This window comes from Aotus nancymaae, unplaced genomic scaffold (assembly GCF_030222135.1).
Source record: "Aotus nancymaae isolate 86718 unplaced genomic scaffold, 86718_ANA_hifiasm-v0.15.2.pri h1tg000012l, whole genome shotgun sequence".
NCBI classification, from domain to species: Eukaryota; Metazoa; Chordata; class Mammalia; order Primates; family Aotidae; genus Aotus; species Aotus nancymaae.
This window is the reverse complement of record NW_026988423.1, coordinates 38,819,895-38,825,894: the sequence shown is the minus strand read 5'-3', so window position 1 is coordinate 38,825,894 and position 6,000 is coordinate 38,819,895.

Here is a 6,000-nt window from a genome sequence, read left to right as displayed (position 1 = left end):
GGCACCCAGAATCTTGCCTGACCCCAGATGGACTTTTTGTCATCAGCTTGTCAGCTTCACTCTCCAGGACGGTGGATTTGATAGAAGAAGGAAATGGATGGATTGTATACCCCAGATGCAATTGTATTGTATATCCCAGTTCTCGCTCCACCGCCCTCTCCCAGATGCTTCCCCAGGAAACCAGCAGCAGGTCCCCCTGCCCTGCCTCCCCTGCCCTGTCCCATCACGTAGGCACTGCCATCTCCCACTCCATCTCCACATTCCTTCACCCTGAGCCCCTTTCTGGTGGCCCCCAATATACCGCCAGAGTTTTTTTACATCACAATGGTATGACCCAAACCCTTCCCAGGAGCAGAATGGGCTGGGGGATGAGATCGCCCTGGGAACCCTGGGAACTTGTGCCCACCTCACCCACTGCCTCTGACCAGGCACAAGAGCCAAGCCCCAGGCACAAAGGATGGAAGAGAAAGCCTAAGAGACGTTCTCTCAGCAGAATCGCTTACTTAGAGGCAGGGCCTCTCTGTGGCTGTGATGCCCCAGCAAGTTTTATAAAAAGTTATCTCAGTGCCATGCTGCTCTCAGAGCTGCTGGGATCAAAAGAACAGCTTTACCCGGGGGGGAAACAAGGGACAGAAATTGTCCGGATATGTACAGCCAGTTGGACAGCATGGCTCTTCTGAGCTGGGTATTTGGGTTTTGTTTTGTTGTGCCTTTTTTTTTCTCCTTGCCGAGATGCTTGGAGGAGGTACTGGGGGGCACAGACAGCACCTCTCTGAAGGAGGGGAGAAGGAGGGGCCGCTGCTTCCTGCTAAAGAGTCGGCAGAAACCACTTAGGTTGATACCAGGCACTGAGCTCAGACCCCTGTCTTAGCAGGTGGGTCAGATGGGAAAATAGGCATTCCCAGTTAGTAACGGACTCTCCACCCTCTAGGACTATTCAGGCATTTGACTGCTGTTCCAATATGTCTCCATGGACCACAGGTACATGTGCCATCCAGGTGCAGAGACTGCAGGAAGACCCAGGTATCTGGCCCTGCCACCTGCAGCTGCCCTGGGTGGGAATGGAGCGATGCCCTGGGTAGGATCATGCCTCCTGCAAGGCATGTCATGAAGGCACCCGCCTGGGGACAGAGTCTGCACACATGTCAGGGACTCTGCTCCCAGATGCAGACAAGCATCTTCTATGGACAGACATGGCCCCAGAAGGAAGTTCTCCTCCCTAAGGGTGAGAGAGAAATGGACCAAGCCCCTGCTTCTTTGTGACAGATTCCTGGCAGTATTGAACAATAAGGTTAATAATAAAGTTATCATTACATATATCACAATTAGTAAAGCAATTTATATTTATTAGGCACCTGCTATGTGCATAGTACTCTGTATGCAATATGAAAAAAAAAGCATAACACGGCCAACCTATAATCTATAACTCATTAAAAACCATCCTCAAAAGGCCCTCAGCCCATTCCCACTCATTCACTCACTGACTCCACATTTGATGGCATCACCTATTTGACCCCAGCACTGAGCTAGACACCTCCAGAGATGCTATGACAAGGCAGATAGATTTTCTGACCTTATAGGGAATACATTCTGGTTTATCGACACAAATTATGAGTCACAAAAAGCCACTGTGGGTGCCCAGGGAAGGGCATGACTACTGAGCTGCACCTGGGAGTGTTCAGTAGGAGTCGGACAGCTGGAAAGGGGACAGAGAGTGATCTACAGAGAGAGGACAGTATTATAATGGCATTGGGAGGGACACTGCAAACACAGTAACAAGTAACTGACCATAAAGGACAAAATGTGACAGATGTCAAATGAGTGTTTCTGATGGTAAATGCCAGACAATCTGGAGAATTGCTGTTTGATTCGGGGTAATCAGGAAAGTCTACTTGAAGGAGGAGAGGTCATGAGGAGTGACCTGTGGAAAGGTGAGCATACTCCAGCATAGGACAAGGTCAACGAGAGCCAAACTTTAGGACACCTGGGACCATGACCACAGAGCTAGGAGTTTAATCTTTGATTAAATCTGTCACTTCCATCACAGTCCTTAGCAACAGGATCATAATTTCCTTGTGAAGGCTGTGTTTGTTTTGACTATTGCATCCTCTATGCCTGCCCTAGTTCTTGGTGTATATTACATATTCAATAAATATTTGTTGGATGGATGAAGGGATAGATGGACAGATGGATGTCATTCTTTATAAACATCACTTTTAATGTTTCCATAATATTTTATTATAAGGATATACCATAATGAAACGTATTGAACAATAATACCATTGTTCAACCACAATTGTTGGGCAATTCTTGTTTGTAATTCATTTTTTTCTTGTATTTTTCATGAAACTATAAATTCCACGAAGAGCAGGAATCACATACATTCTAGTCACCAATGTGTCCCCAACATCTAACACAGTGTTCGGAAAATAACAGGTCTTGGTACTTATTTAAAGAAGGCATGAACCTTTGGATTTTGCCAACATATTGCCATTATAAATAACACTGTGATAAACATTCTTGTGCATGAATCTCAAAAAGAAAGGAGAATTATTTAATTAAATTGTTTGAACTTACATAAAGGCTTCAACATGTGTATTCATACTGTTTTAGTTAAGGCATTGATTTATTCTCCCATCAGCAGTTACCATTTGAGAACACTCCTAGTAGTCCTCAAAACCTGGAAACAAAAGTACATCTTTTACATCTTTGCTAATATGGTATGTAAAAATAGTTTCTCGTTTTTAACACATTTGTTTCTATAAAGAATTAACATTTTTACTATGTTTCTTAGTCCTTGGAATTTCATATATATATATATATATATATATATATATATATGATCTCTTTTGTGCACTTTCTTACTGCCCTAGTCCACTTTGTGTTGCTATAAAAGAATACCTGAGACTGGGTAATTTGAAAATACATAATACTTGGCTTAGGATTCTGCTGGCTGGAAGATCAGGCATTTGGAGAGGGCCTCAGGCTGCTTCCACTCATGGCAGAAGTGAAGGGGAACTGGAGTGTAACGGTGACATGCAGAGAGAGGAGGCAAGAGAGACAGGGACGGTACCAGGCTCTTCTTAACAACCAGCGCTGCTAGGAACTAACAGAGGGATAACTCACTTGCCCCAGGGAGGGCTGTAATCAATTTATGAGGGATTGGCCCTCACGACTCAAACACCTTTCATTGGGCCCCACCTCCCAAGACCACCACAGTACAGATTAAATTTCAGCATGAGATTTAGAGAGGTCAAGCAACCAAACTATAGCAGGCCCTTAATGCTTTTCTTATGAATATAAGTAAGAACCCTTCACATAATTTATTATTTGACTTTGATCATTGTAACCTTTGCCTTTTCATTGTAGAATCCTTTTGATGTACTGACATTTTTTAAAAAGATATAGCCAAATCTGTTGTAAATAAATATCCAGAAGCCATAGGAACTTAAAGAAATGAACACACAAAAAAATAAGCAACTCCATTAAAAAATGGGCCAAAGACATGAACAGACACTCCTCAAAAGAAGTCATACACACAGCCAACAAGCATATGAAAATACACTCCATCACTAATCATTCCATCACTTTCATGCCTAGAATATCCTTTACACTTAGAGAAAGCACTGACTTAAATTTGCTTCTAATTTTAATGTGTTTTTTTCTACACTATGTCCCTTTTGCTTTGTGGTATGAATCAGGGTTCTAAACTGTTTATTTTTTCACAAAAAAAAACAAGCCATTTTTCCCAGTGGTATGTATTCAGCAGCCCTTCCTTCCCACTCAGCTGCCATCCTGCCTGCATGAAGAGTAGTTTTATGGGTGACCCTCAGTAGATCTCTTCCCTCTCTGAACACTGCACTGTCGTGGTCAGTAATCACTTCCAACATGTTCTGCCATATGGTTAAGCAGGCCCCCTCATTCAACTCCTCTGTCAGAATTCTTAGCTATTTTCACTGATATATTTTTTAGATAAACTTGAATTTTATTTTTTCAAGTCTTTTTGTCCTCCTAAAAAAACAGTTTAAGGAAAAGTTAAACTTCTAAGTTAGTGTGGGAAGAATCAATGTCTTCATGATCTCCAGTTTTCTCCTTTCTCGCTTTTATTCAGGCTCTCCCTGCATGTGCTGAATGGTGTTTGGGTGGGACATGTGGGTAACGGGGGAGTACTTGGCCTTTCCTTCCTGGTAGGGCTTTTACCCCTGGAGGCGGGGTGTGCCTGTGCTGGCTTCAAGGGCCCTCTGAAGCTGTGGGGTTCTCTGACAGAGCTGTGAGGATGAGATCCATACAGCAATTATTCAGCTAATTTACAGCCCGAATGAACATTTTGATCTGAATTAATTTGGTAAATTGGGCCAGAATGAAGATGAAAAGCAAGATGTAGAGAGTAGCAACATTATGGCATAATTTTTTTAAATAAATAAAAGAAAGACACCCATACACATGAACCCTAGTCTCAGCCTGCCTGCCTGCCAGCAGCATACCTAGGAGCCCCCCTCCCCTCTCTGGGCCTCAGTTTCACATCTGTGAAGTGAAGATTTTAAACCAGACGTTCCTGAAATTTCTTTTTTCTGAGTTGAGTTTTTACCAGCCAATTTGCAAACTAGCATGTCTGCATTTTCTTACTGACTAGGAAATTCTGGGAGGCCTCATTCACTGGCCCAATTGTATAACTCAAATTATACAACATACAACCTGAGTTCTGCATTACTGTCTGTGGCTCGAAGGTCCAACTGAATATCCCAGACTTCCAGGAGATGAGATACCTGTTAAGACATTGAATCGGCTTCCTGGGGCTTTCTCCCCAGTACTGAAGCACAACATGGAGACAGAGGAAGGAGTCTAAGGAGTCTCCTGCTGGCTATGGGTCTTTGTGATCAAGGCTAGATAACAAGGGCCCTGGTCATGGACACTGTAGGGAGGCCAGTGGCTGTTTGGGTGACCCTCCACACCCTTTTCAAAGCCTAGCAGCAGACCCATGGGGACTTCCAGGGGAAAGGTTCCTCACTGCTGCGGAGGTGAATTCTAATTCTGAGACCCCCATGCACCCAGGCAGATAAGACTTTGCAGAGGGCCCACCAAGTGTGGTGCTGGATGAAGGAAATAAGATCACAGACCCCCCTGTAAGGCTCAACTGTACAGAAGTAACAGAGCTCCATAGAATCTGAACCCACAGGCAGTGAGCCTGATGAAGACGTCGGAGGAAGAGGAAAGGCGTAGTCAGACAGCCTTGAAGTCCAGTCTCCACTCACCACTCACCAGCTGTGCAACACTGGGCCCGTCGTTTGTCTTCCCTGAGCCTCAGTGTCTTCACCTATTAAATGGGTGCTCTTAATTAAATGAGTTCTCAGAGGTAAAGTGCCTCACACATGGAAGGTAACCAACACGTGTTATTTTCTTCCTTTGTTTTTTTCCAAAACAGACACAGAGATAAACCAGAAAGAGATATGGTCCAAAACCAATGTCAAGTCCTAGCTCCCCCACCTCCTAACAATGTAAATTTGATCCTCTCTTGAACCTTCCTTTCTTCACCAGTGAATAAGAAAAATAATACCCACAGCAAATAAGAAATTGGTGGTCGTGAACGTTATCAACTCCAAAGTGTCGTGAAAAGGCAAGCGAAGACTCCCATTGTTCAAGAATGGAGGAGAGGAGAACCTGTGTACTGATCCCACGGAGCCTGCAGTCGCTGTGCGGCTGCATGCGGGGTGACGTCCTGGTAATTAGTGCCCAATTCCCATCATTAGAGCGGATCCAGCAGGCTGCCTTGGCCTGGGAGCGGAGCCGCTGTCTGTGGATCTAATGATGATGCTCCCGTGCTAACCTTCCCCGGGATGCTCTCCATCACTGGGCAACCGGCAGATGAGCTATTTTCTGGTTTGGCTTTGCCTCTCACAGCTGGGCAGCTGCCTCTGGGCTGGAACCAGGGGACTCCTCTGGGATGGTTTTTTTAAACTGCAATGTTATTTTCTAGGAAACCAGGATCCCAGATAGAAGATG